Raw genomic sequence first — 23,954 nt, forward strand, 5'->3', positions numbered from 1 at the left:
TTTTAATTGAAACCTAAAAATTAAAAAAAAAGCAAAAAACAAACGCTTTATAATTCAGGCTTGCTACGCTTGGGAGTTAGTTATCTGAATACACGGTCTAATTTTCTCGAGGGTATGGATTAATAGAGATAAATTCGATGTTAACCTATCTTTTTATCAGTTTTATCAAATGTCGCACAAAGTGCTTAGTGAAGCGATAGTAATCCAATTTTATGACTAACCCTAGGAAGAACTCTAATTGTTAAATAGTGCCTAATTTTTCGGTTCATTATCATTCTTAGAGTGAAAAGATTAAAAAGTAATAAAAGTTTTCAATTCATTTCAAACGATTCTATAAAAATTTTTTGCTATTGTTAAGCAGCAGATAGCGTTTATTTCTTGGCGCACAATTTTGCTTTAAAATACACATTCTTTTAAAGAACTGGGGCTTCATTTTTCTGATGCGTATGTTTCATAATATAATCTTTAAAATTATCAGCAATTACGCGATCTCTATGTTTAAAAAAGTTATTTTCAATAGAAAAAAGATAAACTTGCTGATTTTTTTTTTTAAATCAACAAGTTTATCTTTTTTCTATAACGAGAAAAGAATTTAAATGAGTTAATAAACTACAAACTATAACTTTAAGTTGATTTAAGTTGATAATATGTTGTAAATCGAAACTAAAACAAATTTTCAAACCATTTTTAAAATTTCATTTGAAGGTAAAAGAAGTTATAATATTTATTAGAAGTTCGATTTCACCGAGATAATCCATTGTAAGAATATTGTTGGAAAACTATTATACTGTTATACAGAAACAAGTGTAGGTCGGATCTTAATTGGTCATTAAATATGGTATTTATGTTACATAAAAAATTTATTTTATCGAATAAAAGTTAAATATTTAAAATAAAATTTCGAAGGATTTTAATTCATAAGCATGTTTTTACTGATTTAATGCTAACATATCTTATTATATTCTTATATCACACATCTCATATAGATAACATATCTTATTATATTCTTCATATCTTTTTGTATTTAATTGTATAGAATTAAAATCATATTTCCATACTAAATTGCGAAAGTATGTCAGCATTATATTTTCTGTTTCGAATAAAAATGATATGAACAACCATATACTAATTGAAATTATTAAAGATTTGAAATTATTGAATATTATAAGAATATTCTTCGACATAAGTTGAAAATAAATTTAATAATGGATTATTCCCACCTTTAGGGGATAAAAAAGGTAAGCCATTTTCTCTCCAGAATAAATTTAATTAAGTCAAATTTTTTTTACGGAATTAATTAATCTGATTTGCTTTTTAGAGTAACATTGCTAAACTTTTTTATAACTGTGCTAATCGTGCTAATTTTGACACATAAAAAATATCATATTATATTATACCTTAATCCAGTGATTCTCAACCACTGTGCCACGGCACTTTTGTGTGCCGCCAAATTCTTAAAATGTGCCACCAAATATTGGAAATGATGCAATAAGAATTATAATGCTTTTTATATATACTTTTTATAATTTTTCCATACTTTCAAAGCGTGAACATCTTTGTCGGTTAAAAATCTTGTCTCAGACAATCTTAAAATAAGTTAGAACAAGAAGGAAGTGTTTGAATTGTCTTTGACAACTTTAAAAAATATTGAAATTATAGGTAGGAAATTTAATGACTATTAAAATTATTAATTGACAAAGGAAAGCAAGCTAAATATTAACTTTCAAACGAAAATAAAATCTAATCATTAAAGTAAGCTTTGCTGCAAATAGTTATAAAAACAAATTAACAAAGGATAACTAAAAAAAAATAAGCTAACAATTAATAATTAGCAAAAATACTAGTTTACAAGAAATCACAAAAAAATAAGAATTAAGTAAAAAAAACGAACATATAATAACTATAGAAAACAAGCTAACATTCAATAACTAGCAAAAAAATAAATAGCTGTTACTAACTAACAAAAAATTAGTCGGTTGAAATGATTAATCCCTTAATAAACATGCTTTTGTAGTACATATTATTTTATTTCTCATTCAAAATTATTATCACAAACTATTTAACACAGTGTATTATGGGTAAGTAAACAACTTTTAAACTAATTTTTTTCATTTTGTGCCGTCAAATTTCGAAATCATTAAAAGTGTGCCGCCACAAAAAAAAGGTTGAGAATCACTGCCTTAATCTATTATTAACGGCGGAATGTAAATATATTTTTAACTTAATGTATTCAAATTTTTCAGTGATCTATTTTCTATTTTTTTAAAAAAAATAATGTGCTGCATTTAATATGCAATTTAAAATTATTAATATGAAAAATAAATTATTAATTTAAAACAATGTAAATATTCTCACTGATAATTAGTTAATTGTAAATTTCATATTTCATTATTAATAATTAGTTCATTTTAAAAAGATGCGGGCTTTTGTTCCCAAAATAATTTTAAAGACGTCATTCCTTATTATTACAATGAGGCAAATTTAATATTCTTTTAATTAATAAAAATCATTTATTACATTTGTGTAAAATCAACAGCGTTTTAACATGTAAAACAAAGAACATATTTGAGAAACAAATTTCTATAATTTTTCTTAACTTATACACTCCCCGTTAAATCTGCCTGAAATAGATTGTTGAGATTTGAAGGCATAAAAAATTGTGCTTGGCAAGAAGAAGATAATTTTCATTTAGGTGCTATCTCTTACTTGAGGTCATCAATTTAGCTGACATTTAGAAATGGAAACAGAGACATTTTGGCAAAGTGTCTCTTTATTTTGAAATCAAATCACGCCTTTTTCTCGCGTTGGACGAGAAGAAATGAGATTTTGTTAAAATTTATTTTTAATCATCAACGGTATAGCTCTTTTTTTTAATACTCGCTGTAATGCGATATGATTTCACCATGTAGATTCTGCAGGTAAAGAAATTTGTGCTATGGTTTCAATATAATAATATGTTTTAATAAATGATACATTTTAATGATACAAATTTAATTTATTTAAGGACATTTTTTTTTCAGCATAAAAATATATATTTTTTTGGATTATGATAGAGTTCTGAAACTTAAAGACATTTTTCGGAAAATACTGTTAATAAGTTTTAAATTTACATTGGGTTAAAATTTTTTAAATTGTTTTTTCGATGTGTATTTTATTAAGTTCGACTTTCACTATTAGGACAAATATTTTCGAAAACAAAATATTCATTTTAATAAAGCAACGGAAATAATAAGTAACGTAAAATAGTGAAAACTTATTATATTTTTTTTGTTATGTTATTATTTATCATGTTATCATAACTTTTTGAAATTGTAGTTTTATTGTTTCTACGCTAAAATAAATAGTTTATGGCAATACTGTTGCGAGAATGTTCACTCAATAAGGTACAAGTAGCAATGATATTTTTATATTTCATTTATTTGTAGGAATATGTACCACACTCGCCTTTGCAGAAAAAGTTATTAAAAATATCATGAAGCAAAGGGAAACGAACTATAGTATTTCCTACATATAAAAAATATTTTAATATTGTTTAAAATTTTTTAATAATCAAAGGATTTGGAAATATGTATTAAATTATAGTGATTTCAATTTTATATGAAACTATAAATTCAAGTTTCTAAATAGCAATTTTTTCTAACACTATTCCCTTTTATTATAGCAGAATATAATTTTTGAATATCTATTTTTCAGTTAGTATAAATGTGCTTCAAGATATACTACTTATTTTGTTACATCAATTAAAAAAAAGACTAAATATTGATTCATATTATTCAATTCAAAATCATATAGAAAACAAAAGTCTGTAATTTTGTATCAATAGTATAACAATCACGTTTTATCGAAAAAAAAAAAAAACAGGGATTCAAAAAAAATTATTACATTTTTTAAAAAATTTTTTAAACAGATAACTTATATATTACCTTATATATTACCTTATCAGGAAATCGCTGCAATTTTGAAAACATAAATGTCGAAGTTAATTTCCAATGTCTGAATTTATAGTACCGATTCTGACCTATAATAATTAAAATTATAATTCTTATCTATACATGAAGCAGAAACACGTGGGTTTCTAGTTTATTTTTTTGGGAAGAATTTTGACATGGCATATTGAGAAATCAGATAATGTCCCTCCGAGATAAAGAAAGCTTTGAAATAATCTCATTAATAAAAAACTTGAGAAAAAGAAGTATTTCAAGGTGAAATAATTCTGATAATGTAGTAAACAATACGGTAAGATGCGTCAATAAACTTATAGTAAAGTTTATTGTACCATGCATTATAGCGCATTTTATTTTGTTGAAGGTTTTTCGTTAAGCGTGTTGGTCTTAAAAAGTTCTTATTGCTTCTATGGCAACAATCGCTGTTTATAACTGAATAAATTGGCCAATAGTTTGTAATACACTAACTTTGTTATATATTTTTAATATACTATAAATGTTCTTTAATTTTAAGGTTGCAGTCCAGAGTTCAAGTTTTAGTTCAGGAAATTTTGACAGGCATTAATATTGTTCATTGTTTTCACAAAATAGAAATGACTTCAGACTTTTTGAAAGTATGTCTTTTTGACGTCCTAAAAGTCCTCGAGGGTTTTAGAGAAAATATTTTATCATGTGAAATTAAATGATTTTTCGACAAACGTGAACTTGAAAATATTTAACAAAATTGTTTTTTTATTCGAATTCAGCAGCAGTTTTTTTAATCCAATTTAAATTTCATTTTTAAAATTTAATTTAACTTCAATTAAAATTAAAATTTTAAATAATTAATTTTAATTTTAATTTAAATTTTTAATTCTTTATTTTAGTTTAAATTATTAATTATTAATTCTAGTTTGACTTTTAATTTTAATTTGTAATTATTCAATCTGATCTAAATTTTAATTTTTAATTATTAATACTAGTTTAAATTTTAATTTCTTATTATTAATTTTAGTTTTAATTTTAAATGTTGATGATTAATTTCAGTTTAATTATTAATTATTTATTTTTATTATTAATTTCAATTTAATTATTTTTTTAAATTTTTAATTAGAAATTTTGATTCAAATTTAAATTTGTAATTATTTATTTTATATTAAATCATTTGTTCCGTATGACACTAGGGCATAAATGTTAGTGTGCTTCCTTGGCAAACAAGTTTCGCTGGCTAAATACCTTACAATGGCTCCGTACTCATTCACACATACTACTTTTATTTTATTATATATTTCCCTATCAATTGTGTTAATAAGTTGCTTTAAGAATAATGTTTTTGATGACATTCATATCTCAAAACAAAAAAAGATTGTTATTTCCACAATTTGACGAAAGTTTTTTCCAGAGCATTTATTTCGATAACAGTTTCGTTAAAAACCTAGAAATATAGTAAATTTTGAGTATCCAACTCACCATGGAATTTTTCTTAAAACTGTTTAACTCATACTACCAGCTACATAAGCAACAAAAAAAGCAACCATTAACTTAAAAACTTTTTTTAAAATATTTTATGTCTCTTATTTTCTTCATTTCATAATTTATAAAATTTAAAAACATCCATATTTATTTCACGTTGTTCAAAAGAGTAAATTGTCATTCATTCGGTAAATATTTATTCAGAATGTAGTATCGGTTCTCAAATAGTGTTCCGTGAAAAAGTTAAAAATGTTCCAAGAGTTAGAACTTTTTTTTAACAAGTAATAATTTTGAAACTTTTATATTTAAACCTAATTAATCATCCATTATTTATTTAATATTTTGGTTGACTTTATCAAAGTATTTAAAATAAAATGCCAATAAAAATAAATAATAAATCCTTTTTTTTTAAAAAAAAAACATAAATTTTCTAATAACGATATATTGAGTAAATTATGAAAATGAAATGCATTTATTAAATATTTGTATTAGTATTCCTTAACGGACCTTTCAAAACAAAACAAAATAGCCAGATTTGCTAATAAAGAAATATGTTTTCCTTAATAACCACAGTTAACTTTAATAGCAGTACTTATAAGTTTTCATTTCAAAGAAAATCATAATTCGTAAGAAAATTTATTCGTTTTAAGTTTATTTATATACATCAAATACGATAAATCTCCAGGACTGCGAATTTAACTGTCCGACGTAAAATCTAATTTAAGATTATTAATGGTAAAACGATAAAAATAATTCCTTATATTAAATATTTTCAAAATAAAATCACATTTTGGTCTCACAATTATATTTATACACTTTATTTTTTTTTCTAGAAAGTAGGGGTTCCGCCGAAAGAAGGTTGATAATTTAGGGTTCCGTAGACGAAAAAAATTGGAAACAGCTGTATTATGAAATAGCTTCAAACATAGCTGAGGTCATCGATTAAAAATTTTTTTAAATGGTATCCGCCCAGTGCTTAATATCAGAAATAAACAAAACAAACAGCATTTCAAGAAAACACTATGTAATCTCTTACTAGTAGTAACGTAAAAAAACAAGTTTTGAGTTATTTTGAGTCTCGAAGCTTCCCTAAAGACGTCACTTGAAACAAACCATATCTAAAATAAGACCAAGGGCAATGAATTAACTTCTTTTTTTCAAGAACTGACGAAAACTGATAGGGATCATTGACGGAAAGAAGAAAAAAAAAAAGTGAAAGGACATCCTGATACGAGTTTTTAAAACAACAGAAAAGTCAGCGGACTATGAACATTAAAATATACTTTTTATAAGGGTCGATGATCTTTTATTGTTATGAAATTCTCTTTTCTGGACAAGTAATTTACCTTTAAATAAAGTTAAGAAAACGTATAGCAATATTGTATCACTACTATGTTTCGTTCAACGTGAGTTAAAAAAAAACAATTTATAAATTTTTTTAATATAAAACGCTGAAATGTATTTGGGAATAAAAACATTTGAAGTTGCGTTTGAATTACATGCAGATACACGGTAAAACATTCCCGATTAAATTACGGTAAAAAGTACCAGCATTCAGGGTGACATAATATTCATCATTGACTTTAATTTGATTTTGCACAAAATTTTTAAGTCTTCTTTATTTGCTAAATTTATTAGGTTTTTCGTTTTGTATTCTAATTATTAGAAATTTAACTCAGTTTTCGGTCATGTAGAATTCAATCATAAGTTGGTAATTTTAAAGTAATTGTTGCATTTATTATGTTAAAGTAATTGAGAATATTAAAACCCCTTGTTCTTGATATACCCAAACTAATTTAACATTCAACTTTTCAAGTGTTATTGATTGTTATTATATTTTCCAAATTTCTCATATAGTGCTTGGCAATATTAATTTACGATTAACCCTGTTTGAACCTACATTATTAAATTTTTCTGTTGTTGGAATAAATTAAACTATATTGTTAGCTAAAATTCTATTTGTCCGCATACTGATTTTTATTTTTGATTAAAAATCATAAATGAGGGTTACTGATAGGTCAAAATTTTTGACATTTATCAGAAATTTATAAGAAAATATTTACAATATCTGTGAACTGAAAATTTAAAATTAATAAATAACACCAATGATTATTTAATGAAAATTAATAAGTAAAACCTAAGAAAATAAGCGTAAAATCAAATTAAGTAAATTGTGGTTAATTAGTTACCTGTACTTCAATAGAAATTCAACAATATTTGTAATGAATATTGATAATATCTTGAAAATTGAATGCTATTAATTTATTAATTTCATTTATTAGTGAATTCATTAATTTTTGCAACAGAAATTGTTGAATGGAAGAAATGAGTGTGAAATCAAATTCAAACGTAGACTAATATTTACAATTACTAAATTCAATAATTATTGGATTGAACCATGATAACTTTCGGAGTATTGAATGTTATCATTGTTATTAAATAGTTTTTGATATTGCAATTTTTGAATGAAAAAATGACAAAAAAATTGAATTGAATCATGGATTAATATTTTCAAGTTTTACAGCATTAGAATATTTTAAAACAGTTGTAATAAATATTGATAACACATGGAAAATTCAACAGCAACAACTGTTATTTGTCTATTTTAGTTAGCAAATGTGCACTTTATAATGTCACTGTTGTAATTATTAATTTATCTTTCATTGATAAATATAAAAAAAAATTGACTTACAGACTACCCTTTTTCTTTTTATTCTGATAAAATCAGCTTCAGAATATTCCAATCAAAAGTTAATAATGTAATGATATGGTTCAATTTATTCATTGATGGTACGATACATTTAATGGTGAACCACTTTCAAGGGAGTGAAAGTAAAACGTGACAGATTTAAATAATTAATCCGCGAATGTATTTCCGCATTTAAGACAAGTTAAGGGGTGTCACTGATTCCAGTTTATGGCCTGGTAGCCCATTGATCTCAAATAACAGAAAAGATGGCAAATCGGGATGGTGTCGCTTGCATTCGAAACAGACGACATCGGAAGAGAATCTTTTGGTGTCCTCTCTCTGAAGTTTTGTTTGGTTATGTAGTTGAGGCTTAAGATTTGGTAATCTTGCCAATTGTTTCGTCACTTTTGGCTGTGACATTTGTTGAACATTTCATAACAAAATGGCAACACATGTTTTGGGGTAGTTTGGTTGCAATTAAAGAACAGGTTTTTGAAAATTTACGTAAGTTTTTAGATGTTTAATTTTTTTAATTATGCAAATTAATTCGTGAAGGTATTTGTAATTTTAATGAATGTAAAGAAGAAAATATCTTAAAGAATTGTTTGTGCTGTGCATTTATCAGGGATAATAGTTTCATAGTTTTAAAAATTGAGTTATTTAACCATTAAATAATGTTGCTCTTTAGCTTAGTATAAAGAGTAGTTTGTTTTTGATGACATATATTAATTATTTGCTTGAGCGTATAATCAAAAGTAGTTTAAAATTATTATATTAATTATTTGCTTGAGCGATAATAAATGTGGTCATTCAATGCAAATATTGTATGCTTTATATATCTAAAAATATTTCAATTAGTTTAACAAATAAAAATTTTTAAATAAGCGAGATCATATAAATTACACTTATTTAAATAGAACTAATTATTTAATGCTAATAAATGTTTTGTGTTTTTTATATGAAGAATAAAAATTTTATTTTTATAAGCTTTTAAATACAAATAAACTAAAAAAAAGCATTCGCAAACATGCATTTTAAAATTTTAGTCGCAATTTAAAATTTTAAAGATCGTTTGTAAAGAAAAGGAAAGGCTATTTCATTTCTGAGAAAGTTCTATTCCATTTCTAGTAAAGTGAAACAATGACAAGCTACAAAAAGAAATGCAAAGAAATGAAGAAGAGACGGAATATTTTTGACTAAGAGTTAGTTTCTCTCATCATGATTATTGTATTTCATTTTGTTCATGATAAATGTATTTCAAGAAATATAAACTCATTGGACCTATTGGAAATACATTATATAAATGCTTAACAAACTGGATTTCATAATTTTTTTTAATGTGTATAATTTCCTTATATACACAAATAAAATATTTATTTTCTTTTCATTAATATGCAAAATTACATCATTTGAAATGTCTCACAGGAGCAGTTATGCATTTAGTTCATGCCTAGAGATGCCAAGTCATGCGACTACGCATTGTTCCTCAATTTCTCATAAGAAAGATACTTGTTTCATTTTCAGGTTCAAATTTTTTCTGCCTTAAGAATAATTTGTAAAACTTATTTAGCCAATATTGAGATATTTCGTAACTTTTATAAAAACTCTGAGAAAAAAAATAATTAGAGGATAATCCATTATGGGATTTAGCGTAATACAGCTGCTTCACGATTAAATTAGTTAATAGAAATTTTTAAAAAAATGAAAAAATAGGATTAATAAAATAATATAATCCATGCATTATTTTTATATGAAAACAAGCTAAACAAAAACGTTTTCCAAAAATCATAATTCTCTTTAACCTTTTTGCAGTATGTTCATTCTAATTTTTATTTTAAAAATAGGAAAAGCAACAATATATTTTTAGTAAGATCAAGTCAATAATATCCTCAGTTAAAAGTCGAGGCAGCGATATCTTTTTTAGTGTGATCAAATCAATGATATTCTATCTTAGATAAATTTACTTAAAACTATCCTTCTTTTGATTGCTGGAACACTAAGCGATAGAGGAAGAGAGGCAAAGGGAAGAAAAGGAGTATTTCTTTTTTGAAGCTAGAAAAAATAAAGAAAACTGAAATATATTTTATTCAATATAGCCCTTGAAATTTTATTAGTCATTTTTAGACTTTTGAAAATTTAATATACATACAAATATATATATGTGTATTTAAAACTGTCAATTAATCTCGACAATTTCAGATTTAAGCAGATGTTTTTTTTTTGAAAAGAAAAAATAAATAAAAGAAAGAAAGAAAATTTCTAGCATGTTAGTAAATTAAAAAAAAAAATAATAAGCCCACTTACAATAATTTATTTCTTCTTAGCTTAAGAAGAGCACAATTAAGTTTTCCTCTCAGAAAGCGAAAGCAGACAAAAACACTTTTTCTTTCAACGAAATGAAAATGCTCTTCCCTTAGGAAGTAAGGATTAAGTCTAGAACAGTCTTTTCAGTTTATTAGCCGTAGGGTTAAAGAAAAAGAAACAAAAAACGAAACAATGTTTTGACCTAAAAGTTTAAAACTAACCTCTAAAAGTTGTGTCTTCGGAGATGAATGTTGTCTTCCGGTATTCTTCTATACTGAAAAATATTTTCGATTTCTCAACCGAATGGTTTCGATCTTTTAAGAGCTGCTAAACACTCTCTGTTTAGTTTTCGAATTGTAATAAATTCACATTGAATGCAAGGTATTTATGAAACAAAGAAACGGTTATCGACGCGTAATCTACCCGTGAAATACGTAACGTATTACGATCACTCTGGCCTCGGCCAATCAGAAGGCCAGCTGATACGCAACCTAGGTTTTCCATAACCAATCGGAAACCGGTCCGCTAAAACTTGAAATTTGTTTGAGAATATTCTAAAAATTCTTAAAGGCAAACTTTGATAAAAACATAACAACTCGTAATCAAAGGAAGTTCTGAAAACTCATGATGTTTATAATTTTTTTACGTAACTATTATGTCTGTGACATCAAATTAAATTGTTCACTACCTCAATGCCGGCTCTTGATGCTAAAGTAGATAATAAATAATAATAAAAAAATAAAAATTTGAAACTGTTCATAACTTGAAACATTTAGAAACACTTATATCTGTCATTAAGTTACATGAATTGATTACTTACATTTGCTTCCTTTACTATTAAAAAATGATTAAAGTCATTCAAATTAATCGATAAATTTTATCAATATTTACATATGCAAGGTTCAATTTATTCTTTCAAAGAATTTTTTAATATTATAGGGATACATATTATGAAGGAAAAATATTTAATTCAATTTGTTTCTTTTCATGAATTAGAAAAATTATTGTTTACATGAATGATCTATTATGAAATTTCACGTTTTCTTTCACGGGATCTATTTTTGTCTCTAACATGCAGAATGCATTTAAAATTATGATTTAGAATGTAAATAGAGTTTTGTACCCTTTATATTTACAAAACACCAATAACATTCTAAAGCGTTTATTTCTAATGGTTTTACTTTAATTAATCTAATAAGAGAAATCTCCTGATTTGAAATAGATTTGCTTTAACTTATAATGTTGCTATTTAAAATTGTTGCAATTGTAATAAATTTAATTTCATCAATTTTTTTAACCGTTTCTTTCATGAGATTAATTTTTGCCTCTAATATGAATGATGCATTTTAAATTGTACTTTAGAATGTAAATAGTGTTTTTGTACTACTTACATTTTACAAAACACTATTTACATTTTAAAGCATTTATTAATAATATTTTTACTTTTAATATGACTAATTTAATACGAAATTTCTTAATTTGGAATCGAAGTGTTTCAACTTATAATGTAAGAAATAAAAGGAATTTGAAATTGTTGCAATTGTAATAAATTTAATTTCATCAATTTTTAATCTTACATTTGCAAAAAATACTTTAAATTAGCCTTAAGGCAGCAGTTATACTAAATTTTAATATTAATGACTTTCATTGCTACGATTCAAATTTCTAACTGTATTTTATGAATTTACAGTTATTTACATGAAAGAAATTCCAGGATCAATTAATTTTTTTAATTTAAGATTTCATTTGATATAATAGTAAAAAACTTCGGTTTTTAATATAATAGTAAACTAATTGAATAGCATAATAAAAATTAATTTAATTTGTTTGTTTACAAGAATTATACAATTTGATGTTTACGGAAGGGGGGGGGCTCTCTGTTAAGATGGGATGAAGAAGAAAGTTTTAACTATTGTTCAAACCTTTTTTGTCTTTTTTGTCTTGAGTGAAGATGCAGTCTATATTAGTCTTTCGAATATAAATAGTGTTTATGCACTGTTATAGATTGTTTTTACTTTTAACATAACTTATTAATTAAAAAATTTTCTAATTTGAAATAAATTTGTTTGAACTTATATTATTGTACAAGATTAACGCGATAAAAAATTGTCGCTATCACTCATTAATATTTCATAATCTTAAATTTTATCAAATTATGTCATCCTTAAATACGCGAAAATTCTTTAAATTAGCTTTAAATCAGCATATTTTTCATTTTATGTAAAAATTGATAATTTTCCTTTTTTACTGCAACTATTACAAATTTGTACCTGTATTTTATTCATTTCTGTTATTTCCGTGGAAGAAATTCTACAATCAATTGATACTTTCAGTTGAAAGTTCCACTGAGAAAAAAAATATGGTCAGAACTACCAGAATATGGTAAAATTTATTGTGTTTCTGTCTCAATGGAAACACCAAAAAGCTTGGTAATTTTTACCAAACCACTTAGGTAATGATTTAAGGAAAATTTACAATAAAATATGATTTGATAATCTGTGATAAAATTTGACAAATGTGGTAGAATTTGGTAATTTCATATTGATACCCAAGAAGAGCATGGCATAAAATCATTTATTTGGTTATTTTTCAGTTTTTTATTTTTTACTAAATGTGTGGTAAGTAACCATAGTTTTGTAAACCAGAATTTCTGACAAACCGTTACCTAATAAACGGAAAAATTTACCACATGAGTGGTTTAAATACCATGTGTAACCCTATATTTTGGTTTTTATTACCAAATTTTTTCCCCCAGAAAGTCACTACCAAACAATGCGGTAATTTTACCAGAATTTTTTTTTCTCTATGCATTTATTATATTATAGGATTATAAAGTATTCAAATAATAATATTAGGGAGATTTCGCAATGTTAGCTTCCGCACGCTTCCGTACTTAAGATTAAACCAACTGCGCATGCTCGCGTTTATTTTAAATGCTACGTATTTGTACGTTATGTTGGCGTGATCTACGCTACAAAGACAAAGCTACGTTTATAGTTGTTAAATGTTGTTTTCTGTTGAAGCCTACCTTCGAACTTAAAACATGGACATGGATTGAGAATTTGAAGAAATGTATTGATTAAATTTAGAAATGAATCATGTGGTCCTCAACAATTGATTCGTTCAATAAAAAAATAACTTTATTGTTTATTTTTTGTTTAATATTAGTGTTGTCTTATCACTCTAGTTCCATAAGAAACTAAATATATTTATTTTAACAATACAATTTAGTTAAAAGAAGTTAAATAATCAATAGATGTTCATTAATATTTTTTTACAATGTTATTATTAATAATAATAAGCTGCACTCTTTATCCCTGAATCCATGAAAATCTATAATCAACACATTTTTTTTGAACAGAACCGCAGTGTTGCGAAAAGAAAAGCATCTTGAATCGTATGCCAAAGCTTTAAACAGATAGTCTATAGTTTGTCTAAAATAAGAACTCCCCTAGCGATTCGTGTAGACCCGTGGGGGTGATTATGCTAACGAGGTATAACTATTTCAAGTAGGGGTGTGGGGTCATTGTTTAGGACAGGGTTTCGACTCGGGGCAACGAGAGAAAGGGAATATTTTTCTTCGGTCTACTTTGTTAGCCCTAGGGTGAAGAAAAGCTACCCTCCCTGAAATGCGCTATTCTTGTTTCCATGGCAGCAGACTGCCTCAGACTTAGTGGAGAGGGGCGTTCTTACAATCGACAAACTATATGTCCATTGAAATGTTTGTTTTTATTTTGCAGTTGAAATTAAAATAATATTATTCTACGTTGATGGGGTTAACTTATGGAGTTTTTCAAAATCTCTTATTTTTCACTTACGTAAGTTTGATATTTTTTCATGAACGCATCTACATTTCACTAGAGAGTATTTGAAATCTTACGTATGAGAGCATAGGAAGCTATCATAAATTTTTGAAATCTCCCTATTACTTCACTCAACATTTTCAAGCTTTCACTCTTAGCGAATTAGCAATCCTTAAAGTTTATTTCCCTATCTCTGGGAATAATTTCGCCAAGAAATCATGTGATTGTTGATGATCATTTGACGAAATTGCTTCTTCACTTGGTGTAATATCCGAGCACCCTTCGCCAGCATTTTTTTCTCTGCCAGGAGGTTACAGGAAATAGTGTGTTTACCTGAATCTCAGGATTCCCGGGTTTAATTCGGTTCTTGATCATGTTCCTCTAAGTTTTCCTACACTATAAAAAATAGATACTCAAATTTCGTTTTTGACAAAACCGTTTCATGGTATATGCTCCGAGCGAATATTTCGTCCAAGTGATAAAATAACTATCGTCATTTCTTCGAGCAAATGAATTTCATCAATAGTAAAGAAATACTTCGTCATTCTAGTTTTCCACAAAAAAAGAAGAAAAAACATAGTGCCTAATTTTTCTATTAATAATTTTATTGTGAACACGATATATCTGGGTCAATGTCACCTTTGTAACTCAGACAAATAATAGAAGAACGATAAATTACATCCATGGACTCGAACCCAGGATGTTACAGGTACAAAACCAACTCCTTGCCCACCATACATCGAAATCAACTTATTTTAACATTTAACTTTTGATCGTCTATTCTTCATCCCAGTTTCGGAATTCTAGTTAACCATCTCCCACAATGCATTACGATTAAATTTTGAGTTAAGGAAACATTTTCGTCACATATTTGAGAGACCGTGTTCCGTCATGAAACCATTTTTGTGACGAAATAATTCTCAAAATTAATAAAATACAGCTCGAGGATTGCCGAATCGTCAAAAGTGAGAGTACTATTTCTGAGAGTGTAATCAATTTTGTTATTTACTGTTATTTAGCAATGCTCTTTAGGAATTATTTTATTACAAAAAATTTTTTCCATTTGAAAAGGATGTGGGAAATATTTTTGAATTAATGCCTCGTTTTAATGTTCCTGAATTAAACGGTTCCGAGATTGCAAGCAACCTTAAGACAAACATTGTATTTGTGTTTCCTTTTGATTGACATTCTAAGGTTGATTGGTTAATCATTATTCCTACAAAGCAGAAGTCTTACAATGGCAATAGTGTTTTTTTTATATTGAAAATTGAGTAAAAGCTCGCGTGAAGCTTTACCAAAAAGAAATATAATCTCTTTGCTTTTATTGCAAACTTTGTTTTTTAACTTTTTTTTTAAAGTTCTCAAACACAATATTTTTTAATAATATGAAGTGCTTTTAGATTCAATCTCGATTTAAAAGGATTTTTGATGCGAACCTTATTGAGGGTTAACTATCATTGTTAAATTTAGCATTGTTAAATTTAACAATGTTAGCAATGTTAAATTTAACATTGTTTTAAACTTGCATGTTTATTTGCTAATCATTTATAAGCCTTCTTGCGGTTTTCTGACAAAGATTTGCTGCTTTGTTAAAGTCAATCTTACTTTGATACCTGCTGTCATTGTGTGGATAAAAATGAAGTTTGTGCAAAATTAAAAAGGTTATTTACGTCTTATACAATTTTAACCTTCAATAAAATTACTTAAGTTAAGTAAAGAATCATGCATTTTTAAAGTAAAAAATTATTTTTCGTTCATTTTTTTGAATTGTAAATTAGAATTGGGAAAGGCAGGATAGTGAATCTCGTATAAATATTTTTCTTATATTTCAATAAATGTTTGAACGCGAGAATATCGGAAAATTTGTCAAACTATTTTAGAAATTAATTATCAATAATTTTTGACAAAAATTTTTTATGCCTAACATTTAAATTTTAATACTATAAAAATTCAATAAATTGAATTTTTATAATTTTTTCTTTAAATAAGATTTATTTAGGAAAAACAAAGTCAATATGATTTTTATTTATTTCCTTTTTTAAATTTTAATAATACTTTCACCAAAAAAAGTTTTGTTTTATGCATTTTCTTAATCAACAAAGCACACTGTACAAAACTCCGGATCAGTTTAGGGTTAAAAGTATTGGCTCCTTGGGTGAAACATTTTAAATAATTATTTAATTCTAGTGATTCAGTGATTTTATAATTAATACTATAAAAATTCATTGAATTTAAATTTTTCTTTCATTTTTGAAATCTTTTGTGCAGTTTCATTTTTGAAAAATTTGTTAATGAATCAGAAAATATTCGATTTGAAGGATAATAAATATTATTTGTAATTACCTAATATGGAGTTAAAAGAAAATATATGATCTCAAATTTATTAAATTTACAGAGGAATGCAAATGCGCAATGTAACGGCCGACCGTGTTTAAAGCGCGAGAATAAACGATTTTCAAAATTTGTATATTTTTTTATGCAAAATTTATATTTGTTATAACTTGCGAAAAAACATTTGGTGCATTTCGTGTTTGTCAGGTAAAGTAAGCATCTTCGGAACTGTAAAAATACTATAAATTATGTTTTTTTTTTTTTTATTTTTTTTTTTATTATTCCGAAACACGCTTCAGAAACATGTTTTTACCATAATTTTCCGAATTTTTCACAGAGTAGTTATAGCCAGTGCAAATTTTGCAATGAAATAAATGATGCAAATTTTCAATCAATAAGATTGATCACGCTTTTTGAAGTATTTCTGCAAGTTTTTCACAGTAAAATTTTCATGTAAAATTGTAGGGAGAGTAAAATTTTGTTTTCTAAAGTATACAAAGCAAGTTCACTAACTCTCGAGACTTTTTAGGTGCATTTATTATTATTTTCAAAGAACTGATTTCTTTCAATAAAATTTTAAAATGTTTTCTTTTAGCGCTAGCACTATAAAATAATCCGTCTCAAATTACGGCAAAAAGTACCATAACTCAGAGTGCCTAGTACTTTTAACTATAAAATTTTACAGGACAAAAAACTGATGTACCGTAACATTTACAGAAAAACCGCTGAATCACTGTAATTCAATAAATATTACTTTCAAAATTACGGTATGAAATTTTACGGTAATAATGGATTTTACGTTAAAATGAATTGTACGGATGCTGCACTCAGGGTGTCAGTACTTTTTACTATAGTTTGATTCGGAATTTTTCAATGTAACTTTCAAATGCAACTGAAATTATTTTACAATACGTTGCGTTAACGTCGTAATAGAGTCCCCTTGCCATCAGGCTAAAAGGTGGATATTTTTCATGGTTTTCCTCTCTATAAAACGCAAATGCAGGTTAGTTCCATTAAAAAGTCCTCCACTAAGGCATATTTCTCCCAACACTTGGTCCAGAAGTTCTCTTGTCTTCTGGATTAGGTTCAAAATTACAAGGCTACGAAATGAACACTGTTAGTGGTAAACACAAAATTGGGTTGGCTGTTCACCGTCGGCTATAAAAATAAAATATAGTGTGTTAATATGAGGTAACAAGATAATTATTTTTTACCATAATTTGATCCGTAATTTTTCAATGTAAGTAATATTATATTAAAATACGCAGCTTTATTATGAGATTACAAAATAACTATTTTTCATCATAATTTGATCCGGAATTTTTCGATGTATTTTTCAAATATAACTGATAGTATATTACAATACGCTGCGCTAGTATGAGGCAACAAGATTACTATAGTTTGAAGAAAATTACGTTTTACGAGATAACTGATTCTCGTAGTTGGTATTATCATTTCCTTACAAATTGTGCAGTTCACACTTCATTTTGATAAGAAAACAAACAATATGGGTAGATATCCATGTTTTTAGTTTCCATCGATACAATAAATATTTCCATAGAACTTGCGGAATATTCCGTTGAATTATGGGAAGAAGGATGTCACGTGAAAGCCTTTTCAGCCACCTCGTGTTTCGCACCTAAACTCTATAGTTATCAAAATGGTTGGCGATTGTCTAGATTATTCTACAGATCCTAGAAACAATCTCAATAGTGAGTTTTAGATCGGAGAAAGAACAGCTGTTATAATAATCATGATATATAAAAGGTTCCAGTGATGACTGATGGCTGATACGAATTCCTCTCCCGGCTTGCACTGACTTAAAATATCCTCAGCGGTAGACGGATCATGGGTTATAGTCCCCTTGCTGTCAGGCTAACGGTGGGGGTTTTCGTGGTTTCCGTGTAACGTAAGTGCAGGTTAGTTTAATCAAAAAGTCCTCCATGATGACAAAATACTTCCCAATACTTAATCCAGGAGTTGTTCCGGATTGTGTTCAAAATTACAAGGGTACGGAGTTGAACATTGGTAGTCTTAAACCCAAAATTGGGTTAGCTGTTGAAGGACGGTTATAAAATAAAATATATAAAAGGATATTTTACAACATTATTTGCGGTTTAGAAATTTTTGCAAATAAACATCATCATCATCATCATATCTGGCTAGACAGCCCAGGGTGGGCCAGTGCCTTTCTTTGAATTCGAATCCACTTTTCTCTACTTTTGACACTTGTTCGCCAGTTTTTCTCCTTTAGAGTAAAGAAATCAGTCTCAACTAAATCCAGCCATCTCAGCCTGGGTCTACCTCTTTTCCTGTTCGTTAGGGGTTTGTGTAATAGGATTTTCTTTAAATTTGAGTCATCATTCCTTCTGAAAATGTGAGCTGCCCAGTTCATTCGATTTATTTTTATGAATTTCACAATATCTGGCTCTCTGTAGATTTCATACAGTTCAGTATTATATCGTCTTCTCCAGGAATTATTTATTTTTATCCCACCAAGGATGGCCCTCAAAACTTTTCTCTCAAAAATGGCAATTTTATTTTCACCAGCTTGAGTTAGGTTCCAGGTCTCAGAGCCATAGGTAAGTATTGGCCTAATTAATGTTTTATAGAGTAAAAGTTTTGTATTTTTTGATAAAAGAGAGGATTTGAAAAAAAGTTTTAAACCATAAAAAGCTTTATTTGAACTATGAAAAGCTTTATTTATTATCGCAAATAAACAGCCCGTAAAATATTTTCAGAAAAGTTACATTGAAATGTAATAACCATCAGAAGGCCAGTTGAGAAAGAAGTTCAATGATTGTGTAATTACCAGAAATGCCTATTGGGATTGGTCACCAAGACCATGCGGCGTGGCTCCATTGGAACTTATTCTCAAATCCCTTTCGACACAGCTACAAATTACTCTACAAAATTATCACTAAGTGCACTGCTTCAATTTTAAATTTCTTTCACTTTTCTTTAGGTATATAGAAGAACATTTCTTGAGCGAAACTGTAAGCAAAATGAACACGTGGCTTAAAATAGCATTCATAAATCTATCCTGATGGCAACAATGCCACAAGTCACTAAAATTATCCTCGTTGGCTAAAGTTAAATAGTAATTTTTAAAAATTTTCATTAATTTTCAGTGAAGCTTTTTGATTAAATAAAACTACCTAAATATGGTAGGGTAGAGTTTACCATGTTTCTGGCTGTGGGAGAACGCTAAAACTCGATAATTTTTATCGTGGTGCTTTATTAATGATATTTGTAAGATTAACAATCAAAGATGGTTTTATAATAAGTGATAAAGTTTGGTAAATGTGTCAAAATTTCGTAATCTCATCATGATATCTTAGAGACCTAAAGTCTGGTACGCGTACCCCCAGGGGTACTGGAACAGTTTAACGGAGATGCACGTTCTTATGCGAAATATCTTGCAACAAACGAAAATTTCAAAACTTTTTATTTAAAAACAAAGGTAGCCATGAAAATTTGCAATTACGTATTTTTCTATTGGATATTTTTTGCAGATTTGACAGTTAATAATTGGTGGTGTCAACAGCCAGTTGTGATTTTTAACTTTTGTGGAAATTTTTATAGTAAAAAATACATTCATTTTTCATTAGTGGTACGGAGCGTTACGAAAAGCTTAGAAAGGGTACGCAAAAGTCATAAGTTTGAAAAACACTGTCTTAGAGCATGGCATTAAAAAAATTTATTTGATTAAATTTACTCGTCAGTTTAGTATTTTTCTTTAAATGTGTGTCAATAAGAACAATAACTTTTACCATTTTTTTATGGTAAACCATTACCATGAACGGAAAAATTACCAAATGAATGGTTTGGATACCATATATTTTGGTTTTATTTACCAGAAATATGCTCCATTTTTTTTAAATTTTTTTAATAGAAATGTTATTTCCACGTAGTACTGTGATTTCACCAGAATTTTTTGTAAACTAGTAGGCGTCAGGGACGTTGACCTTAAAATACTAGTTGTAAAAAAAAGAAGAAAAAAGAACTCAAAGTTCGTTCAAAATCCCGTTCTATGGTCACAGCACTGAATATTTTAATGAGATTAGTTACGATTACGATTTAGATAATCTAATGTAGATAATGAAAACACCATGATTTTTATTTACGCAATTAAATATTTTTGTTTAGTGTGAGGTTGTGTAGTGGTATTACCGGAAGTAAATTGTAAATTAAAGAATACGCAATTTAGTTTTAAAAGATAATTAAAATAAATTGTATTGTTCTGAAAAACTAAAAAATAATAAAAGAATCCATGGTGTACAATACAAATTTTAAGAACGGATGCACTATCGCCGTATTTCATCTCTCAAGCAGCTAAACAATAACAACAAAAATGATGATATTAATAATATAAATAGAATTTTATCACAAGTTTATTATCTAATAGAGAAATAAATAAATATCAGATTTTAATTTTCATTTCACTGGGAATTTTATATTTCTAGTTTTTAAATGTAATATTACATAAAGCTTACCTGCAACAGTTTTTGTGGGTTAGGAGAAGCTAAGCACCAACAACTTAGTTTTCAATAACAAAATGGTGGTCAACACTGCGCACCGACCGCTTTACCCAGACAATCTGGTATCCTTTGATCTGAAGCTAGGTGGGCTTCATCCCGCCATTAAAGATAGAACAACAGTACTTCTCAATGAAAGCTTAGTGTTCATATCACTATGCCTGTGCGGTTATTTAGAACATAATGGAAATATTTAGCCTGAAGTTTGAAACAGAGATTAACAAAAGCATCGCGTTAAGTAAAAATTTATTTTCAAACAAGATTCAATTCGCTTTAATTATTATTTATTTAAAAATTTGTAGTGGCGTGATGATCATTTCGTTTGTGTTGCTCAATTAAAGATTTTTTACGAGAAAAAAGCAATGAAATGCAATGTCTATTTTCTAAAGAATTATATTAAAAAAGAAAAAAAAATTGCTGTATTGTCTTCAGTTGGTATTTTAATGAAAGCATATCACCGATATTGAAGTTATTGAATAATTGTGCGTAATGAATATTGTTTTCCTAGTAAAAAAAACTTTTTCTGCTTAATTTTTTAAAAAAAAAGATATTTTTTAAATCAACAAAAATTTTTAAGCACAGAATAAAGTAAGAGAGTTTCAAACACAATTTAACCGAAAAATAAATGTACGATATTTATTTATATGGTCAAAATTACCAGAATATGACAGTTTTGACCATAATAAAGCTCGGTAATTTTTACCGAAACAATTTGGTAATGATTTTGGTAAAATTAACAAAATATGGTTTTCTAACGTGTCATAATATTTAATAATTTTATCACATATACAGCATACGGCATTCGGTTAAATTTACCTTTCAGTTTTGCATTTTTTACTAAATGTGTAGTAATGAAAGTTATGATTTTGATAATCAGAATTTCCGGTAAACGGTTACCATATGATCCGGAAAATATCAAATGAATGGTTCATATATATTTTCATTTATTATATTTTTGCTTTATTAACAAAAATTATTTATTTATTTATTCTTTAATCACATAATATGCTTCAGACAATTTCTTTCTCCGTGCAGAAATATTTTTTTTAAAGAAAGATGTTATTAAATCTGAGAACTCTCAATTAAATAGTTCGTTCCATGTACAATTTTTTTTCTCCAAATGTAAGATATTTCCATAAGTTTCTCTAAATACTTTTGAAAAACAAACTTCTTCTGAATATTATCTAAAATATCAAAAAAATAACTAACATAGAAACAAAAAATTATTTATTGTTCATAATTCTAAAAAATACACTTTTATAAAACACGTTATGCATTTAGTATTGTTTTTAATAAGATAAAATAACACTATTTATTTTAAAATATGAATTGTGCTGAACGTTTCGGTTCAGAAAAATAAAGAAATATTTTTGTTTTAGATAAAAGGCATTATGTGGTGAATATGTTTTCATCTTATTTTTAGGTTTCAGTGCCTTCTTTAGAGGGGTGCTTATCTTCGAAAGAAGATTGGTTTCAGATTAGAAAGAACTTTCTAGATTCCTTAGGACAGGTATGAAACGAAATCTTTTATGACCTACAGAATAAAAAGCAAACAATTTAGTGATATGTCTTAGATGAACTGTAATGGGTGATAAGGGTGGAGAACGGAATGTCGTTTGACCGGGGAACTACCCCGCTTTGTTTGAAAGGGGGTAATAAAGGGAATAGATATTTCTTCTTTCTTTACTGATTCTACAGTAAAAAAAAATCATAACCTATTAAAGGTTATTTATAATTTAAATAAATGAGATATTTGTAAATGAATAGGCAAATAATATAACTATTGTGTTTCCGTATTAAAGCAATTTGAAGCAAGCGAGCACTATCAACAGGTAAAAAAAATTACTTTAAACTCTGAAAGTTTGTATTCGTTAGATAATCTACGTCACAGAGAATAGCGTTTACGCACTTCTGTCACTGCCACGATTTCTTTTAAGAAAATGAGTTTTAAACGTCTTTATTTGAACGCAAGATATAATGAGTTACCGAATGTTTTTCTAGACTTTACGATCACACAGAAAATAAGATAGAGAAATAAATGAATCAATGTGCCGTTGTCTTTGAAAACGGAATAAGTTCATTTGAAAAGTGGTACAAGTCCGAGGCTTATAAGCGTTAGAGATCGAATCAATTTAAAATATTGGGAAAGGTTAATCGATTTGGGTGATGTTTTTTAACGCTACAGTTCGATGAAAAATCAAAATGTATCAAATGATTGTAAAATTCCTCCGACCGGTCTGTGTAGGGGTCAGGGAACTGCCCTTGCATCAGAAAGGTTTTGGGTTCGAATGCCGGGCAAGGCATGGATGTTCTTCCATTCTCTGTTCTATCTGTCTTTACTGTGGGAACAACGTTGGATCACCTAATATGGTGTCCCTGAAAGAGTGGCCAACAAATCTGCCATTTTATTACCTGTATTGACGAAAGGGCATTCCACAGGTGGGCTTTGGAAGAAAAAATTCTAAAATTCTCAAAAAATAAATACGCGTTTTTGTATCACTCCAAAAATAAAGGCTCAAATAAATAATGCAACTTTTTGTTTAATAGTTGGGGTTGCACTTTTCATAGTAACAGAAGCTCCCCTGATTTATCATAAAATATGTAATTTTTAATATTCTAATCACCATAATCAATAATATAATTATCGATTTGTTTATTAGCTCTAATTATTAATCAAGCTCCGAAGAAAGACTCAAAAATTGATAATACACGTGCGAGGTATAGAGATTTGAAATTGCTATATTATTAAACTTTTCGTTGAAAGTAGGGAGTTAACCATAAATTTAATGAGGTATGGTTTTAACTATTCAAGCCAGTAAAAGGGTAGAAGTTATTGTTACACTTAGTGCTTAAGCCTGAAGTTACGGAAATAATTAATCTGAATAAACGTTTT

At 27.3% G+C, this 23,954-nt stretch overlaps 2 protein-coding genes across 4 annotated transcripts in view; one reads left to right on the plus strand and one right to left on the minus strand.

Annotated features, from left to right (window-relative positions):
• LOC107440935 (clavesin-2) overlaps positions 1-10,768 on the minus strand; it is a 31,983-nt gene extending 21,215 nt beyond the window's left edge. The window contains exon 1 of one of the 3 annotated variants that reach the window (XM_021144231.4): positions 10,611-10,768. The gene's annotated coding sequence lies outside the window, so the exon portion shown is untranslated. Of the gene's footprint in view, positions 1-3,923; positions 4,019-8,088; positions 8,392-10,610 lie in introns of those variants that run through there. The other 2 variants (XM_021144233.4, XM_071185264.2) reach the window with 2 other exon arrangements.
• Positions 8,525-23,954, plus strand: part of LOC107436851 (alpha-tocopherol transfer protein-like) — a 127,795-nt gene continuing 112,365 nt past the window's right edge. The window contains exons 1-2 of the mRNA XM_016048672.5: positions 8,525-8,589; positions 22,485-22,571. The gene's annotated coding sequence lies outside the window, so the exon portion shown is untranslated. The remainder of the gene's footprint in view (positions 8,590-22,484; positions 22,572-23,954) is intronic.

The sequence above is a fragment of the Parasteatoda tepidariorum genome, chromosome 5 (genome assembly GCF_982258835.1).
Source record: "Parasteatoda tepidariorum strain Cologne lab strain chromosome 5, Ptep-v5.0, whole genome shotgun sequence".
NCBI classification, from domain to species: Eukaryota; Metazoa; Arthropoda; class Arachnida; order Araneae; family Theridiidae; genus Parasteatoda; species Parasteatoda tepidariorum.